Here is a 20,065-nt window from a genome sequence, read left to right on the forward strand (position 1 = left end):
ACCCTGGACCGGGAGACATGGCTTCCTCCTCCAGCCTTGGAAACCTTGGCTGCCAGTATGGCTTCTCCCTGTGCATTGTTGGTCTTTCTCTCCTAGGAGCTCAGCCCTGGGGTCAATCAGCCTTTCTACTACTGTGACCAACACCTGAGAGAAACAACTTTAAAGGAGGGAAGATGGGTTCTGGCTCACAGTCTCAGAGGCCTCAGCGTCTGGAAGGCTAACGCCATTTCTCCAGACCTGAGGCGAGGCAGAGCATCATGGGAGGTAGGAGCATGTGAAAGAATGAGCTCTTCCCATCACAGTGGCCAGGGAGCAAAGAGAAAGATGGGAAGGAGCCAGGGACCAGAACCCTTCAGAGGCTCAGCCCTCAAGACCTACTTCCTCCAGCTGAGGGCCACTTCCTGAAGTCTCTACCACTTCCCAAAGTAGACCACCTAGGGACCCAGACTTCAACACAGAAGCCTGTGGGGATGGTTTCATATTCAAATTGTAATAGTTGGCTGGGGCAGGTGGGGAGGCAAAGCCCAGGGATTAGAGCAGAGGTTCCTCTGGGTTGGAAATCCACACTATTCTTTAGAGCCAAAGATCCAGGTTGACCAAAGTTCAGAATTTAAAATTTGGGCTCCTGTTGACCTTCCAGACTTAAAAGATGTCTTTCTGGGCTGGGAATATGACCTGGTGGTAGAGTGCTTGCCTCATATACATGAAGCCCTGGGTTCGATTCCTCAGTACCACATATATATAAAAAGGCCAGAAGTGGCGCTGTGGCTCAAGTGGTAGAGTGCTAGCCTGGAGCAAAAAGAAGCCAGGGACAGTGCTCAGGCCCTGAGTCCAAGCCCCAGGACTGGCAAAAAAAAAAAAAAGATGTCTTTCTTTCAGTTTTCCTGGCTACAAATGGAGGTATTTGCCAGGTGGTCTTTCTGTCACATTCCCCTCCCCTCGCCCTTTGGGTGTGTCACAGGAACTGGTACCCCCAGAGAGTTCTGTGAGTATGAGCCTGCCTGTCATTTCCCATAAGAACTGAATGAAAAAGTTAGTTGCTAGATAGGAATGTTCTCTGATAGAGTATCCTTTGTGTCATGGCAGTGAAAACCAAATGCAAATCTTTTTTCTTTTGAATTATGAAAGTACTGTGGAAAAGTTGGAAACTATATTAAATCACACAGAGAAAGATAAATGTCACTCATAATCCTATTACTCAGAGAAACAATATTTTTTTTTTGGGCCAGTCCTGGGCAGAGAAACAATATTTTAAGTATATCCTTTCTTGAAAATGTTTCCTTACTGTATATTTACATGTGAAAATATCTTTCTACCTCATTGTCCATTCTGTTGTGGTTTGGTTTTTTTTTTTTGGTCGTCATTTTTGCATCTGAGGTATTACTTACCTGCGGTAAAATTCCCCATTTTTTTTTTTTCTTTTTTGGCCAGTTCTGGGGCTTGGACTTAGGGCCTGAGCACTGTCCCTGGCTTCTTTTTGCTCAAGGCTAGCACTCTGCCACTTGAGCCACAGCGCCGCTTCTGGCCATTTTCTGTATATGTGGTGCTGGGGAATCGAACCCAGGGCCTCATGTATATGAAGCAGGCACTCTTGCCACTAGGCCATATCCCCAGCCCAAAATTCCCCATTTTTATAAACACAGTTCAGGGGAATTTGGCAAATGTCAAACTACATGACAACCACCTCTAAGAGCAAAATGTAGAATGTCCCCACCACCCCTAAAAGTTCATTGAAAGCTGGGTATGCGTGGTGGCTCATGACTGTAATAATCCCAGCTACTCAGGAGGATTATGATTCAAAGCCAGCCCTGGAAAAAAAACAAAGAAACTCAGAGAGAATCCATCTCCAAAATAACCAGTCGACTGGAAGCATGGCTCAAGTGGTACAGCACCAGCTGAGAAGCAAGCACAAGGCCCTGTTCAAAGGCACAAGTTCAAACCTCAAAAACCTAAAGCAAAAAGTTCATTCATAGCATTTCCAGTTATTTCCCTCCCCACAATAGTACCTGGTGATCCCTTACCATTTTCTGTAGTATAAATGCACTCAGTTTTCTCCCATGTTGCATGCATTGGTAGCTTCCTCCTTTGTGTTACTATGTGAATCCCTCCAGATCTGACCCAGGTCCTGAGACCTGCTCCTCATCATTGAGTTAAGTCTCCCTTCAGAGTGCTAGTAACTGTTGCATGGTCCTCTCCCATCTAGACACAGAATACTTTATCCCTCTGTAGCTGGATATTGGCATAGACCCCAGAACAAAGTGAGTTTGAACTATACCAGTCTACTGACAGCAATGTTTGTAAAGATTTGTGACCATTTAAAATACTTTGCAAATAATCCTCAAACCTGGAACTATTGAAAAAATTTTAAATCTTATATTCATGTTGTGAATGTATGAAATATGCAGAAGTAGTCTCTTTAGAAGCTAGGTGCCAGTGGCTCGTACCTGCAATCCTTGCTACTCAGGAGGCTGAGATCTGAGGACTGTTGTTTGAAGCCAACCCAGACAAGAAAGTATGTGAGACTCTTATTTCCAATTAACCAGGAAAAAACTAAAAGTGGAATTGTTGCTCAAGTAGTACAGTACTAGCCTAAAGCACAAAAAGCTGAGACAGCACACAGGCTCTGAGTTTAAGCTTCAGTACTGATACTCAGTACTGGTACACACACACACACACACACACACACACACACACACACACACATACATACATACATACATACATACATACATACATACATACATACACACACAGTCTCCTTGGTCATTTACTACCATAAAATATGCACAAATCTCTATTATAAAAAGTTAAATTTTCTCCACACTTACTACAAAGGCACTTACAGCTGGTATATGACACCATTTGCAGTTGAGAGAAATGTAAAAAAAAACACAAAACTAACATAAGGATGCAGGATTGAATCACAAGTGCATAAACAAACTGTAGTCTGTGCTATACTGCTGTAATTGCCTCATGACCACCTGTTTGTGCGGGCTGTCAGAAGTTCACCTGGATTTACAACTTCCAGGGGAGGGGGAGGGGCCTAGCACCTGTACTGTACTTTGAGACGCATTCCTGTAGACAAATAGATAGATAAACTTATTTCTAATCATTTTGATATATCGTAACACATTGTCCACCACAGGGGTTGAACTTGTTTATTACTTAAACATCTATGAGGGAGGTCAGTTCTGGGGTTCCTCCCTGCTGGGGTCTTTCTAACTGGCTGTGATTGCCCCGAATCCTGGTCAGTTCTGAGAGGTAGGAAGTGTCTTGTTGCTTGGCACCGAGCACAGCTGTGCTTCTCCCGGGTGGGCTGGCTGTGTGCGTGCCAGTCCTCTTGTCTGTTCACCTTGGTGTCTCTTCTGCTTCGCCTGGCCCTCATGATGGGGGCGGAAGCCCCTATGGAATAAGGCTCCCTCCTGCTTTCCTGTGACTGCTGGGTTTTCCCTTCACACTTTGCCCTTTATTCTGCTTTTTCATTGTGGTTTTGCATCTTTGCCACCACATTTTTAGAAAGCCTGCCTAGTGATGTGTTCTGGTAACTTTTTCTCTTTTTTTGACATTTAAATCTAAGATTCATCTGTAATTTTACTTTATGGCTTAAGAATCAACTTACAGGGGCTGGGAATATGGCCTAATGGCAAGGGTGCTTGCCTTGCATACATGAAGCCCAGAGTTCGATTCCCCAGCACCACATATATAGAAAACGGCCAGAAGTGGCGCTGTGGCTCAAGTGGCAGAGTGCTAGCCTTGAGCAAAAAGAAGCCAGGGACAGTGCTCAGGCCCTGAGTCCAAGCCCAGGACTGGCAAAAAAAAAAAAAAAGAATCAACTTACATTTTTTCCCCCAAATTATCCATCAGTTTCATCAGCGCTTATACATCATCTTCCTTTTTTTTAACCAACTTGTATGCAAAGTGAGGCCTTATCCACCAAGACCCATCCCCTGGCTGTGTTCTGTCCCAATGACTGGAACACGTGTTCTGACGAGGGTCAGGCTGTTGATGACCATAAATGCATATGCCTTGATTTCCTGTCTCAGTAGTTTTTTCAAAATGTTCTTAGTAGTTCTACCTCAGTGTCACTTTACTTTGTTTAACATAGTTGAAATGTAGGGTCACCCGAAATTCCAAGGGAGATAGTTTCAGATTTTAATCAAAAAAAAAATCATAAAATAATTTGGAAAGAATAGAGTAATATGAGTTCCCATTTATTCGAATGTCCTTTTTGTATTATTCACCAAAGCTCTACTATCTTCTTCCCATGCTTAAAGTCTAAAGTTGCTGCTTTGTTCATTAAGTTTTAACAAGTGATTGCCTGTGTGTGTGTATAAAATATTACATAGCTCATATATCATAGATCCACCAATATATGTATACAATATATATCACAGATATAATTTATATGTTATGGCTATATGACATATAGCCACAACATATAGATAGATCGATATTTTATAGATATGACATAGTAATGGTAACAATATGGTGTGCTTTTATATAATGTTATAGATTTATGCATATGATATGCATAGACAGGGAAGTATTCGTTTTGAATGCCTACTTTGTAATGGTCACTTCTCTGTGCTTGTGATTTTCAAAGTTGGTTTACTTTGGTTTCTGGTGGATTGCAATACTGTCTACGAATTCAGGTAATTTTGCCTCTGATAGTTTGTCTCCCACTTTGTATGATTCCGAGCACGTGCAGAGCAGCAGTGATGGAACCCTGGCTGCCATTCAGTCTCCCTGGCTGATGGCTTTCGTGGAATGTTTCTAGTGGCTCAAAATTAAGTCTGATGAAGACTGGAAATGGCAGTACGAGAACTCGATCGTGTTCAAGAGAATACTCTCTCTACCTATTTCCTGGGACTTCAGGTTTAAAATTAAACTCAGGCACTTTGGCTGGGTGCAGTGGCATTTGCCTATAATCCCAGCTGCTCTGGAGGTAGACGTCAGGAAGATCACAGTTCGAGGCCAGCTGGGGCTGGGAGGTTTTGCTCCTGTTATCCCAGCTACCTGGAAAACCTAAAGAAGTAGACTGAGATCCAGGCCAGCGTCAGGTGTAAATAGGAGGTTCTGTCCCCCAAATAACTAGAGTGAAAAGGACTAGCGGTGAGGCCCAATGTTGTAGCACATCTGACTACCGAGGGCCAGGCCCTGGTTCCAAACCCTGGTCACAAAGTTGTGACTCTACTTCTGAAGTGAATTTCGCCTTACTCTGACAGTGGTGTGTTCTTCTTCAAGTATTGGATTTGAGCTGCTGTTATTTAACTTGGAGTTTTAGCATTTATGAAGATTGGGCTTACTGCTTAACAAAATATTATGTTTCATTGATCTCAAAATCAGAATCATGTCTTTAAAATATCGTACTATTTCTAAGTCAGATGCTGATGCCTCACACCTGTAATCCTAGCTACTCAGGAGGCTGAGGTTCTAAGGATCCTGGTTTGAAGCCAGCCTGGTCAGGAAAGTCCAGTCTCCAGCCTGTGCTGCCTCCCAGCTCTTCTCTGACACCATCCCTGGTGACTGAGTTCTCTTCCGGCCTCTCCTCTGAGCACCCCCCATGTACCCCTCGGCTGCCCTTCCATGCACCCCTCAGCTGCCCTGTCCCATCTGCACCCTCCTTATGGGCAGGAGGCCTGGGGACTTCAGGGTCCCTGAACCCCAGCGGAAATGAGCACCTGCTGTGTCCAGCATGGTTCAGTCACTGCCAAATAAACCACCCATTGCTAAGGATCCAAGGACCCCAGATGGATTCTTCCATTCCTGCCGTTCACCATGAACACCAGCTGGTTCCTTTTCCAAGTGTGCTTCTCCTGGGACTTAGATCATTGAGCACACTCAAGTGAAACACTCTCACCAGTCCCTGGTGAGTCTAGGGGCCAGGATGTGAGGCAGCGGAGTGTAGGAGAACACAGGGATTCATTGCGTCTTCTGGGCAGGGCTGATCCCAGGGACCACCCATGCCCCAGTCACCAGCCGTGAGAAACACACCAGACCTCCTCTCATTCCACCACAACTGAGGAAGCCCAAGCCTGCTCAACAAGAAGCACTGAGTCCGGCACCGAGCCTGAGAGGACAGCAGACACTCAGAGGCCATCTGCTCCTGATGTCACCTATCCACATCTACATTCCAATACAGGCTCAGGGCTCCGCTGTGCTCCACACTGTGCCACCATTGAGAGAAAGCTCACTGGCCACCGGCACACAGTGACCGTGACACATAGAGAAGGCCACAGGCATGCACAGGCCTTTCCCTGCCCCAGGGTCCCCACCGTATAGCCAGGCGAGGCCACTCTGGCTCTCTGTCACTTCTGTTTACTGAGGACAGTGACTATGTCTGTGGCATTCTTGCTGGATAAACCTGAGGACAGTTATACTTGAGCAAAGTAGCCACTTCCTCCCTTCCCTGCCCACAGGCCTAGAAGTGTTTCTGAGTCCACATGGGGGGCGGGGGGAGGGGTCCAGGGCACTCCCAGGGCACCTGTGCCCAGTTGGGATGGCAGTCAGTTCCTGCAACTACACGCAGGCTTTGTCCTCCTAGTCCGTCTTGCCATAGAGAAGCAAGAGACTCCCTGTTTCAGGAACACTAGCCAGTATTTATGGAGCTAAGTTAGGGTCCAGTTCCAGGAACTGATAGTGCTGTGGATTGGACACAAGGCCTCATGCTTGCAAGGCAGGTGTTCTACCACTTGAGCCCCTCTAGGCCACCTTTTTGTGAGGAGTTTTTTTGCCAGTCCTGGAGCTTGAATGCTGGGCCTGCGTGCTGTCCCCGAGCTCCTTTTGTTTAAGGCTGGTGCTCTACCGCTTGAGTCACGGTGCCACTTCTGGCTCTTTCTGCGATTAATTAGAGGTAAGAGTCTCATGAGCTTTCCTTCCCTGGCTGGCTTCAAACTGTGAGATCTCAGACGCCTGAGTAGCTAGGATTATAGGCGTGATAGTGAGGGACATTTTTTAGGTATCGTCTCACTTTATACCTGAGCCAGCCGGGGCTATAAACCTCCGATCTGAGTCACTGGGATGGCACCAGTGGCGCTACCACCAGCCATTATGCTTCCTTCCTAGTTAGGGTGACAGGCACGTACCACCATTCCCAGCCATTGGTTGAGATGGAGTCTCACAAACTTATTTTTGCCCAGGCTGGCCTCGAACTATGATCCTCCAACTCCCGAGTAGCTAGAATTACAGTCTTGAACCATCATGTCCAATATGTGTGAACTCTTCTAATCCTCAAAAGCCTATGGCGTCACTGTGACCCCCCATTTACTAAATGACCGTAGCTAAGTCACTTTCCCAAGGTCACACAGCGAATGAAGACGGTCCCCCCAACCTTTTGTGCCTCCCCAGCCTCTCTCCTGCATTCCTAGTTTCTTTCTTTCTCAGTTGCCAGCTCCTGCCTCAAGAAGCGTGTGCTGGGCCTTCTCCTGGTTGCCCGACATCAGCTTTCTGAGACGGGGTGTCCGTGTAGACAGAGATCTCTGCAGGGCACCCAGGCGGCCATCGCGGCTCCTTTGGCCCACAGCCTGGGTGGAACCCGTCAGGCAATGCCTGCTGCTGTCCTAGGAGCCCCGGCTCCCAGAGGCAGTGGGAGAACTCTGTTGCACCGGGGGTGGGGGTGGGGGTGTCACGGGGGTTCAGGGGGCTGGTGGACGCACCTGCCTCCTCCCAGTGCAGCCCAGGAAGCCGGCCTCCACGGCGAGGCGCAGATGGCACACCCCAACCACAAAGCAAACACCAATATGTCTCAGACATCGTGCGGCTTATTTGTCATGCCATGGCAGCCTGTGGCCCCGCTGCTCCCTCCCCCGCCCCTCCCGTGTGCAAGGACCGCGCACACAGGACTCCGCTTTCTATAGGATTAGGGGCTGGCACAGAGATGGAGAGACAGCAGAACAGTGCTGAGCATCTTCCTTCATTAGCATATATGACAGGGTGGGTCTCATGGTGACATCTCCACGCCGACAATGTCCGTACATTGTCAGCCTCACCACAGCTGGCTCTCTCTCCATTGCACCCACCCTTCTTGAAACTATTTCAACAGGTTTCCTTGTTCTGTTTTCATACACGCAAACCAATTATTACTACCACATTTATCCTCACTCGCCCGCATCTCTAGATCTCTTCCCCCCTCCTATCAGAAATGTACACTGATTGTACCAGCGGCTTTTACCCTGCTATTTCAGATGTGTATATATTGTATTTTGACCAGACTAGCCCACTCTTTTACAGCTTCTTTCCTTGCTTCCCCTAACCCCCTATTGATCAACAAACTTGACACTCTTTATACTGCCTTTATTATACAGTTGCAATGTGTTTTGAAATTATTCACCCTCCATCTTCCTTTCTCCCTCCCCCTTTTTCCTCATTCTCCTAAACAGTCCCATAGTTAGAACTGTATTCCATGTGTTAGATATGTGTGTATATTTATCTACGTACGACGTGTATGTACATGTCCGTGAATTTTTTTTTTAGGTCTAACTTCCACACATGAGCAAAATCATAGGCTGGTTTTCTGAGCTTGACTTGGCTTGCGCAACATGATGGTCTCCAGTTTCACCATTTTCCTGCGAATGGCCTGGTTTCATTTTTCTTTATGGCATTGCAATATCCCATGGCATATAGGTATTGTGCCTTCTTTTCTAGTCATCTATTGTTAAGCACCTTGGCTGATTCCACAGTTTGGCCATTGTGGACAAGGCAGCAGTAACATGAATATGCAGGTATCTTTCTTGTATATACTGTTGAGTTATGCTCACTTGTGGAATGGTGGAGTCAGAAGGTAGAATAGCTTTTAGTAGTTCTGAGGAACCTCCATGCTCATTTGCATAGTGGCTGCACTCATTTGCATTCCTACCAGCAGTATATGCGGGCTCCGTTTCCTCACATCCTCGTGGGCATTTATGGTTTGTTTCCTTGATTCTGACTTGGGAGAGATGGAGTTTTGATTTGCATTTCCTTTGTGGCTAAGAATGCAAACATTTTTTCTTACATCTATTAGCCATTTTGCATTTCTTCTTCTAAGAACTGTCTGTGCTGTTCACTTGCCCATGTATTATTTGGCTTATTTGTTCTGTTGCTATGTAATTTTCTGAGCTCTTTGTATATTCTGTGCATTAATTCTTTATCTGTTGAATAACTGGTGAAGATTTTCTTCCATTCTGGAGCTGTCCCTTGGTTCTGCCAATTATTTCTTTTTCTTCTTCTCCTTTTCCTTATGCCAGTACTGGGGATTGAACCACTCTAGGCCTCACTCTCTCATTTGGCTTTTTCAGTCAGAACTGGTGTTCTACCCCCCTTGAACTACTCTACTTCCAGCTTTTTGCTGGCTAATTGGAGATACTCCTCCAGATTTGTCCACGTGGCCTGACTCCATATCTGATCCTCAGATCCAAGTAGCTAGGATTACAGAATGAGCCACTGTGCCTGGCTATAATTATCATTTTCTTTCTTTCTGGTGTTTTGTTGTTGTTGTTGTGGCCTTGAAATCAGGGCCTGGGCACTGTCCCTGAGCTTTTTGCTCAAGGCTAAAGCTCTATCACTTTGAGCTACAATATCACTTCCGGTTTTCTGGTGATTAATTGGTCACTCCTCCCACATACCTGCACACGTGTACACTTGCATGCTTGTGCATACATTTCCATACATACATCTGCATACATGTCCATCCTGCTTACCCTCCAGGCTCTGGTGAGGCTTTGCAGCCCTGACCTGGGGCTGAGGGGAAAGCAATAGATTCCTGGTGCCCCTCGGGGCAGAGCCAGGAGGGAGAAGGACCCGGCCCAGGAGAGCAGGAGGCCCCCTGTGGATAGCTGTGCAGACAGACGCCCCACCTCAGAACTGGGCGGCCACCACCCTCCGCACCTGCCCTGGGCCCCTTCTGCAGTAAAAACCCGCCTTCAAGACCAACAAGTGGCTTTCTGCTTTCATTTCAGACTTCAAAGATCCCTTTTGAAATAACGCTTTTTCCAGGGAAATTCCAAAGGCTTTGCACATGTGTGAAAAAGGAGGATTTGGCACTGAGGGTGTTTTCTCTGCCCCTCAGCCAGCTCCCGTCGCTGCACGGGCCCGCTCCGTGTCCTGGTCCACCCTGCCCACTCAGCACCCCATGGTGGACTTAAAACAAACAAGCAGAAACCTGGCTGAACTCTTTCCTGTTCAGACTCTGCTCACAGCTCTTCAGCCACTCTCGTGAACTTCAGTCTCTGGTGCTAGGATGCAACTGTCCCCAGATCGGCAGCCCCTGGTCTTCACCAAAGGGAAGTTCCCGTGACAAGTAGAGTTCGCTTTGCAGTGCTAGGGGCGTTGGCCTCACTGATAAGCCCGCAAGGATAACCTCCCTACTTGATGATTCAACTAGGACTGACATTTGAGTCTTGAATAGCCACCATAAATGATTCGAGGACAATCAAGTTCGGTTTGTTTGCTTTTTCCTGTAGGGGCAGTTGATGGTAGTGGAATTGGAGCTCGGATGCTCTCCCATGTGAGCCTCACCCCACTTTTTTTTTTTTTTTTTGCCAGTCCTGGGCCTTGGACTCAGGGCCTGAGCACTGTCCTTGGCTTCTTTGTGCTCAAGGCTAGCACTCTGCCACTTGAGCCACAGCGCCACTTCTGGCCATTTTCTGTATATGTGGTGCTGGGGAATCAAACCCAGGGCCTCATGTATATGAGGCAGGCACTCTTGCCACTAGGCCATATCCCCAGCCCTCACTAAAATAGACTCCACTATATAGAATATTGTTGTTAATTGTTTTAACTGGTGTACATATATATCCAAATAGATAAGATAGATAGATAGATAGATAGATAGATAGATAGATAGATAGATAGATAGATGCTGTTGGCTCACACCTATAATCCCAGCTCTGAGGAGGCTGAGATCTAGAGGATCCAGGTTTGAGGTTTGTGTGTTCCTGGAGCAGCTCCCCTGTCTCATGGCCGTTCGGGTTTTACAAGCAGAATATTTAAAGCTACCTGTGTTTTCACCACTGTGCGTACAAATGAAATCATAATTTGGTGCTTGTCCAACTGTCTGGACAGAATCAAGCCGAGATCAGGAATCGGCAGGCTGGCCTCTCTCCAGCAAGAATGGCACACATGAGAACAAGCAAAACCCTTGTTGCTTTCCAAGTGTGTCTCTCAAAAGACCATTAGGTGTGGGGGACTTTTCTCAACAAGACCAAGCAGAAAGCTTGTGGCCATTTTCCCCATGCCCCTGAGCTTTGGAAACCCCAGACCAGCATTATTTTACCAACAGGCAGCCCTGCCTTTGGGTTCTGGAGGCCTTGCCAAAGCTATGCTGGAACCATTTTTCTACTACATTTTCCAAACAAATGATTGTGTGGCAGTCAGGAGACTGTATTCACACTGGCTCTGTGGCTGGCCCCCTCCTCCCCTGGGTGGCACTGAGCTAGCCAGCAAACCTCTGGGCATCTGATGTCATGGTAATTTGAGGGTAGATGGGAATCCTTCTGGGTCTGCACATCAGAAGGTAGTAGAGAGGTGGTGATAACTTCTGCATGTTTGAGAGACTGCCTGTCTTTCTTCTTGTCTTTCCTGGGGTCCTTGATCCCTGCCTTGTCCAAACCCTGGCACCACATTGGCCTGTCAAACCCTCCTACAGGTTCTGTTCTCAGCGGGCAGGGCTTCTGAATCTGAGGAAGGTCTCTTTACTCCAGAGCTTCCCATGGGGCCTTGCGTATGCTGCGGGCCTCCTAAATGTGGGCTCCCGACCTCCCAAGCTGCTGCCCGCCCTGGAGCCGAATGGTGTGGAATTGCCTGGATGTCTCTGTGAGCCCTTAGTGTCTGTGGAAATATGGCCTTTCACATATTGTTCTGACCAAAGGAACCCTTGAAACACTTCAGGGCAGACTTTCAAGTGGCTGGAAGCGATTTTCACAGAAGCACAAAAGGATTCAGAGGAAGCTCAAGAATTCAGTACAAGGCAGAAACGGCATGTTCCTTAGCTTCACACTAAGAGGGATTCGGTTTGAGCTAGGTAGAGAGAGAACAGAGGAAGGGGAGGAAAAACCTTGTCTGGAGAACCCTGTCTGGATTTCAAAGAAGGCAGTCATGAGGTGTCTACGTTTATTACCAGTTGTTTTTTTTTTCCTACCACTGAAAGTAAAAGCCATGGAAACCCCAAGGCGTCAGAAAGCTCATCGGAGAAATGGAGACAAACCAAAGGCCTTTCTGGAATCCTTTCATCCTGTGAGATTCAAAGGATCCATCCTCAAAAGTTCTGGACCCAAGAGAACCCTGGGCTGGCTACATCATGAATGACCAAAAAGGTGGGGGGGAGGGGGGTAGCTAGTAGTGCCTCTCAGGCTGGCGCTGGAGATGTGGGTGTGGTTTGGAGGGAGGCGTGTCCAGATGAGTGGGTGTGGTCATGTGGGTGTGGCTACTTGGTGGGTGTGGCTAGTTGATAGGGGAGGCTATGGTGGTGGGTGTGGCCAGAGGGAAGGTGCTGGGTGAAGGGTAGATGCTGGCTATGAGATTGGGAGGGTGGGCTCCAGGTATCTGAATAGAACCAGGAGGGACTGCTTTGTGGTGGGGTGAATCAGGGTCCTGGGGAATCGAGGCAGACTCTGCCTCTGTCAGCCATGTGCTCTTGGGCAGAATACTCTTTGCCCCAGTGTCCTCCTAAACACATCATCATCATCATCATCATCATCATCATCATCATAGTATATTCATTCGGTGTCCTGAGGATTCAGTCCGTCAGCATGCTGGCAGCACCTAGACTAGAGGCCAGCAGAGCCCACTGTAACCTCCACCACTGCCTCCTTGGCAGCTGAAGCACAGATCACTCGCGTGCGGGAGGGGACAGGTCCCTGTTGCTCCCACGTCATGGAGCAGTTCATAGAAAGTGAGGAACAGAAACACTTGTAAGAAAAGCCAAGTCTGGCCCTCTTCCAGCCAGGAGGTCAGGAATAGTTCCTGGCTCCCTCCTGCCCCGTTCAGTGTCCCCACAGGGACCGGCGTGGCCAGCGGCAGCCCCGGGATTGTGCAGGCCGACGCTGGCGGCCTGTTGGGGAAGCACATGCTGGCAAGTGGTTCACATAGACTCCCGAGTTTGTCACTGAAACATCAGAGAACAATCCTCACTATATAAGAAAAGAGGAGAGGGGAGGAAAAACAAAAGTGAACAGGAGGGGCTGGGAATATGGCCTAGTGGCAAGAGTGCTTGCCTTGTATATATGAAGCCCTGGGTTCGATTCCTCAGCACCACATATACAGAAAATGGCCAGAAGTGGCGCTGTGGCTCAAGTGGCAGAGTGCTAGCCTTGAGCAAAAAGAAGCCAGGGACAGTGCTCAGGCCCTGAGTCCAAGGCCCAGGACTGGCAAAAAAAAAAAAAAAGTGAACAGGAAGCATCTCCTAAGCAGATGTGGTGCTGTGGACCATGTGAAACTATTATTTTATCACCAAGCTAGCACGGTTATCTCAAGACTTGAGAGAGACTAAGGGAACATCTTTTCTCCTAACCCAGCATTTTTTTTTAGCGCCTAATATCATTTCACATTTAAAGGTGACAGCAATATCTTTAACTTTTTTTTTCTATTGGATTAATAATGCTTAATGTCCAAAGCAATAAAGCGAAATGTTTGCATGAGGGTGCTTTTATATCACTCGTGGAAAAATTCAAGTTCAGGAAAAGGAGCAGACCACACACACAGAGACGCACAAAGTCATCGCTGCTGGGAGCCAAGGAACAGAGCCTGGCTCTGAGCCTGCGGCCTGGTGGCTGGTCTGGTAGATGGGTGGGTGGGTGGGTGCACTGGCTGCCACACCAGGAGGGGGTTCACACGGGTGGCAGCCGGCACACCAAACCCTCACCCACTCCCTCACCATCTATCTCTACCCAGCAGCGGAATATGACAATGCTAGCATTTTTCATTTCCCTGACGTTACCATTAATAAAGCAATGATCCAAAAGGGGCTTTGCTGAGTCGGTTCTTTATGCGCTCATCACTCACGACGAGATAATTTCACACAGGATCATTTTAAAATTAAATGACGATAAAAACGCTCTGCTGTTCTGTGTTCACCAGTTCATGGAAGTCTATCAAGTCATTAATGTGTCATGACAAACCACTCAATGGATACAAGAGTAATTAATTATTTGAATAAATAACAAGTTGAACTTGGGGGGCTTTGAACCACAAATGACATGCACCTGCCATGAAGGGGCGTCCTGTGGAAGCCTCTTTTGGGGGGGTATGGGTGTGAAGAGTTAAAAACGCAAGCCAGGATAGGAGAAGTCATGAAAATCAATTTCACAAACACAGGGTAATATTTTACAGGAGAAAGCGAAAGTGTCACGTTTTCCAGGCCCACCTGCAGTGTGGTGTCAAAAGTTCCATGGCAGCGGCCATTTCAAGATACCTCTTGATCGGTGATGATTTCCCAGAACAATTCTGCAGGATTTTCATAATCACCATTAATCTCTGCATATTTTTTCCAAGATAATTACAGCAATTATTATTTAGATTTCTCTTTTATATGCCCATTGTAGCAAGGAACAAGTGCTTATTATCCTGGAGAGCTCAAAGAACCTTGGATTAAAATTCTTTGTCATCTCTACGCTCGTTATTTCAACTCATGTTGCCTCTGAAAGTTCATCAGCTCTAGAAATTAGAGTCATACTCGCGGGCTCTATTATTAAACCTCGAGGCTGAGCTTGGGCTGCGGCTGGAGTGGCTGGCTGAATTGTTCGTCGTGGCGCCGCTGTGTTCCCTTAGAATTACTGTCAGGTGGCAGGAGATGGGCCTGACAGGTGCACTTGGAGACGCTTGGCAGCTTCCTACCTGCTTTGCCTGAAAGACCTACAGAGCGAACTAACAACCAATATTTAGAGGATACAATTTTTTTTTTTATGGCATGCCCTTTAAAGGTTAATATTGAGCCTGAAGCTGGGGTAATTTATGGCATTGTAGCTCACTGACACGGCAGCCAGAGAGAAGGCAAGCACATCCAATGGCGTTTCCAAATCAAAGCCAGTGTCACCTCAGCCAACCATCCTCCCTCAAGCTGCTCTTTCAACTAGCTCCCCTCGCCACGCTTGTCCCCTAGAGCCCGGCACGGGGATGGTGGCCGGGAGGAAGCCTCTCCCTCCCACAGCCTGATTAGGAAAGGTAAGCTGGATTTAGGCTTAGACCTAGCAGGTCCCTCTTAATGTGGTATGTGTCTCTCTGTCACCGTGGCTGCAGAAGGATGGGGCCTGGGGCCTCTCTGGCCACCTGTCCCTTAGTGACAGCCCCTTGAGAGCTCAACCCCCAGCCCAGGGCTGAGGTCCAGACCCCAGAGCCACCTTCTTTCCAGTCCAGAGCCCAGGGTGTGGCAAACAAACTTGATGTCACAAGTCAACAGCAAAAGACTTCTGAAATGTCACATGTGGGGCCTCTTACAACCTGTAGACATTCTCTTTTCAAATCTTAAGTAGAATTTCTGAAGAGACTACAATAGACCCTTGGTCTCCATTGGAATGTGGTTGCAAGGATGCCCCCACTGAGCAACCCCCACCAGTGGTCAGGATTCACCAAGCTAATCGTCTAAAATTACTCAGATTTACCTAGACTGTATCTTCAGTCATTCTGCGCTCCTTTAACTCACAACCACACAGAGGGCTACATCATGTCACAAAAATTACTGGAGGCCAGCTTTGACAGAGGTTGGACTGTCCATTCCTTTAGCAGCTGATCAGAAAAGTCTGTCCTCAGCTTTGGTGGGAAACAGCCGACACTGATCTTTTCTCCGAGTTCTGTGGGTCATGTGTGAGGTGGTTCTTCTGGGGTCCAGTGAGCTAAGCTGGGCTGGGAGGCCCAGGATGGCCAAGCCCATAGCCAAGACTCCACGTGGCGACTCCTCCTCACACAGGCACCTTTCAGGTCTCCGCTGGCGTTACCCTGGTGAATATCAGATTAGCCAAAGCAAGTCCCATTGCCAAGCCCAGATTCATGGGAGGAAGAAAGGAATTGCGCTTCTCAGTGGGAAACTTGACAAATGTATGAGGACTGGGTATGTGCCCGGCGGCAACTCTGGCCTGGCGGGTGTGAGGGAAGAAGAGGGTGCCATATTGCTGACTGTATTTACATCTACTTCAGAGAACTTTCTGTGGCACCCCAGATATTCACTTCATAACTGAGTGAGCCCAGTGCTAGAGAAAGTGCCTAGTAACAATCACGTAATAGCCCTGGGGTGGGCATGTAAGAACCTTGCAGATATTAATACATATGTGTTTTGTGAGAAATCATATTTGACAGAAACCATTTCGCTTTCACCTCAGCTTTTCCGGGACGGCCGTGAGTCGGGTGTGTGGGGACTCCCTGGCCGTCCATCTCGGTACTTAAGCTTCGGACCCTGTGCTGGGTACTACCGCGTCCACTAGGATCGTGCACTGTGGCAGGGTCCACACGCACATGGTGCTGTGTCTGTCTATCTGTGATATCAGGCCCTCCGTGGACTGGCACAACGCAGTACCGCTGAGTGCCCTCGGGTAACCTAGTGAAGGAGGTGCTTGTTGTGTATCTTTGCTGTACAGTACTGGTTTTTCCCTCCATAATTAAATGACATGGTGTCATTGGTTATTGCAAATTCTTCAGGACAATGTGAACCGCTTGCTCCCCATCCAACTTTCGCCATTGTCCCCACCCCATCGTTCCTTTAATATGTATGACATGGTATTTGGTTATAAGGGGGAGATTTTCCTCACTCCCAGCTTATTTGTTTATGTATATGGTGTAGACAAGTGGATTCTGGTTCATTATTATCATTCTTTGATGTTCAGATTGTTCCTTATTTAGCCAGCGGGAACTCCTGTGTATGTGTGCGCGTGCGTGTGTGTATGCATGTATGTGTGTGTACTGATACTAGGGCTTGAACTCAGGACTTCATGCTTTTGCTCAGCTTTTTCCACTCACAGCTGGTGCTCTACCACATAAGCCATGCCTCCATTTGCAGCTTTTTGCTGGTAGTTTAGAGATAAGAGCCTCACAGATTTGTCCCCAGGCAGGCTTCCGACTTCAATTCTCAGATCTCAGCTTCTTGCGTATCTAGGCTTTACAGGGTGAGCTTTGGCAGCGGGCACTGGGAACTCCGGGTGGCTCCGTCCTGCCATGTCCCTGTGGTTCCTTGGGGTGTCTATCGGGCACAAGAAGATGGCCCTGGCTATCCTCTCCCTGCCGCTCCTGAACCACACCTTTCCCCACAGCTCCTCTTTGTTTGAGAGCAGTATGCTAGAGACCAAAACCCGGGTTCTAGGTGTGGCTGCAGCTCCTGAGGTGGCATTGCATTGAGAACCAAGGCAGAGAAAACTGTGTAGTGTGTATACACGTTCATGTACATACACATGCCCACTTACCTGTGTTTACATACTGCTACCCACATGGCCACGAGGAGGCTGGGTTTGCATTGACCCCTGGGCTTCTGACTGACCGTCACGGGCTTGTGTGTGCACTGTGTTTAACAACTTCTCTTCTCCAGTGTCAACATTCCTTAGCCCTGATCCGAACCCGAACTTGGAACTGTATTTCCTTCAAGGTGGTTTCAACTTCTCTCCTGGCCTCAGTTGGCACCACAGTAGGAGGTGCCAACCTCTCCCACCGTGCCCCAAGCTGCCAGGCCTGCCACCTGTGTTCCATCCACGCAGCCCTGCCCCCACCCCCCATGTGGGGCCTGGTGTGCAGTCAGGCGGATCAGCTTTCTTCTCTTGGGGTCTTGCGAGACCCTCATAGCTGGCACACCAGACAGAACACTGGCTCCCTGCTGCCTCCTCTCTGCTCCTCCCCCATTTCCCAGAATCCCCTTCTCCCAATCCCTTGCTTCCTCCTAGCCCCTCAGACCAGGGCCCCCCATCTCTTGAGGCTTTCATTAGGTGTCCTTGGATCTCCCATCTTGATGCCTCCTCTCCTCCATTCCCCTGCCACAGTCCGTCAGTGCCTCATCTCCAGCCTCAAGCCACAGCAAGTGCAAGACCCCGAAACAAGAACCCCACCGTTCCTTCTGTACCACAGGCCTTTGGTGGCTGCCATTGAGGCCCCTTGGCGTGGCAGCCAAGGCTCCTCAGAGCTGACCGGGGTCTCTGCACTGTTCTGTGTCAGCCCGAGGTGGTGTGAACACAGAAAGCCATCCGTCCTGCGGCTGTGCTGTTTTTATTAAGAAGGCCAACACACACAAAACCAGCGTCCGTATTTCTTCTGTATGCAAGGAATAACATTCATGCAAATGCATAGAAAATGGCCCCGCGTCTGGAGGGCAGACCTGCCCCGCCCACGAGCGGCTCCTTCCTCGCTCAAGGGTTCTTGTATTGGGGGAGTTTTTAAAAATACATTGGAGCACAAATGAGCTGGTTTCAACAAAAGGGGGGAAATTAGCCATGGAAGGGAAAGTGCCTCTCCCCCCCACCCCAGGCAGGAGGGCGCATGCCATGCCCAGCCCTGGGCAGCCTGCCCTGGAGGAGCTTCTGGAGCTCGGACTGTGCCCGGCCCATCCGCGCTTCCTGTCTCCTTTTACCGCCAGTGCCACAGCGCGGACATGCTTATCTGCCCACGACAGATGAAAATCGGACTCGGGTTAAGTGACTTGCCTGCAGCCACATGGTTGACAGTGGCCAGACACTCATCACACGCGTGTGTCTGACGCCCACACCGCCGCCCCCCCCCCCCCCCCCGCACGATGCCACGCAGGGGCGGGGCGGGAGGCTCTGGCTCCCGCTGATAAGGCACTCCTTTTGGCCTAGGAATCACTTGGCAAAACAAATGACTTTGGGGATCTGGAAGGAAGTTGTTGTGGGAACCCGATTGGAATGTCACGGCGCAGACAGCCCTGGAGGTGTCTGCGAATGCCTTCCAAGGCTTGTCCCCAGCGGAATTCCCCACAGGCACCAGGTTTGGGGTTCCGAGTGAGTTTTGAGGGATGGCCTTGACATCTTGAGCTGTTGGCAGTTTTCCCTTCACAAATTATAAAAAGCCCTTGGAATGGCTGAAGGGAAGGGGGAGGAAAAGAAGGGAAAGTGAGGTGTGAGGGAGGGAAAAGAGTGGAAAAGGAAGAGGAAGGAGAGGAGGAGGGGGAGGGAAAAGGAGGGAAGGGGAAGGGAGGGGAAGGATTACAGTCTAAATCCCAAGCAGGTACACAGAGTTAAAGACCTCCCACCGCTCCAATGGCACTGAATTTTGTTCTCAAAGTGACCGTGCACCAATAAGCCACATTGTTCATTGTGTCCAAGCGTACTTTATGATTGCCCGGAGTTCCTGAACACTATTACCCAGGTGTTACTTAACACCTTTTGTTAACAACTGAGGTACTGGTAATGGAGTCTTCCTCTAAATCGTATGTATTTGCCGCACGATTTTATGATGTTCTTTATCACGCATGTTGACATTTCTGGACTGGAGTATCTCACCTCTTTCTTGCTCGTTGCAATGTCGAGAAACTAAGGGGCTTGAGGGGAGGGGCACTGGCTCTGCAGCTCTTGGGAGCTGGTCAATGGGGAGGGAGGAGGGGACATGTTGCCTGAGGAGGGGGGACTGCCATCAAGTCAAATCATAGTTGTGCCTCCAGGGCAGGGACCGGAGCTGCAAACCACCGCCCCCCCCCCCCTTGCCAGGAAGTACCTACAGATTCCTGGTAGAATGGGACCGGAAACCCAATTTTATGTCCAAACAAATGCAACATGCATATGGGGGCCTGCTTGCCTGAAGAACAGCCCAAGATGAGGATTCATGTCAGCAGGCGGAAAACAAACAAACAAAAAGAGAATACTCCTTTTTCCTTCCTTTAAACCGGGGGGTGGGGTTAATACGCAGCAGATCAGAGCTTTATTTGTTTAAGCCTCGTGGAATCTGTAAGCATTCGCCATCCTCTTGACTCCTCCTGCCTGGTGGTGAAAAGAACAGTTAAATGCACTCATTGTTTTCTGGGTTTTTTTCTTTAATGTATTTTACAAACACTCCGGTGACAGGCCTGACACGCGCGTTTCTATGTACGCGCACTTCAGTCTGGGATTACAGCATTAATAACAGAGTTCCGTGCATCGTACCATTTTAAAGCATGATCGTTATGATAAAGGGC

The 20,065-nt window shown here is 48.5% G+C and overlaps 1 protein-coding gene and 1 long non-coding RNA gene across 2 annotated transcripts in view; one reads left to right on the forward strand and one right to left on the reverse strand.

The window, feature by feature from the left end:
* Mvb12b (multivesicular body subunit 12B) overlaps window positions 1-20,065 on the forward strand; it is a 148,304-nt gene that overhangs the window by 103,698 nt on the left and 24,541 nt on the right. The window lies entirely within an intron of this gene.
* Window positions 1,450-19,003, reverse strand: LOC125349164. Its single transcript, XR_007210469.1, has 3 exons — window positions 18,874-19,003; window positions 7,652-7,655; window positions 1,450-1,460 (listed from the first exon to the last, which is right to left on the reverse strand). It is a non-coding gene; the product is annotated as an uncharacterized LOC125349164 (long non-coding RNA).

This window comes from Perognathus longimembris, chromosome 1 (genome assembly GCF_023159225.1).
Source record: "Perognathus longimembris pacificus isolate PPM17 chromosome 1, ASM2315922v1, whole genome shotgun sequence".
Classification (NCBI taxonomy): domain Eukaryota; kingdom Metazoa; phylum Chordata; class Mammalia; order Rodentia; family Heteromyidae; genus Perognathus; species Perognathus longimembris.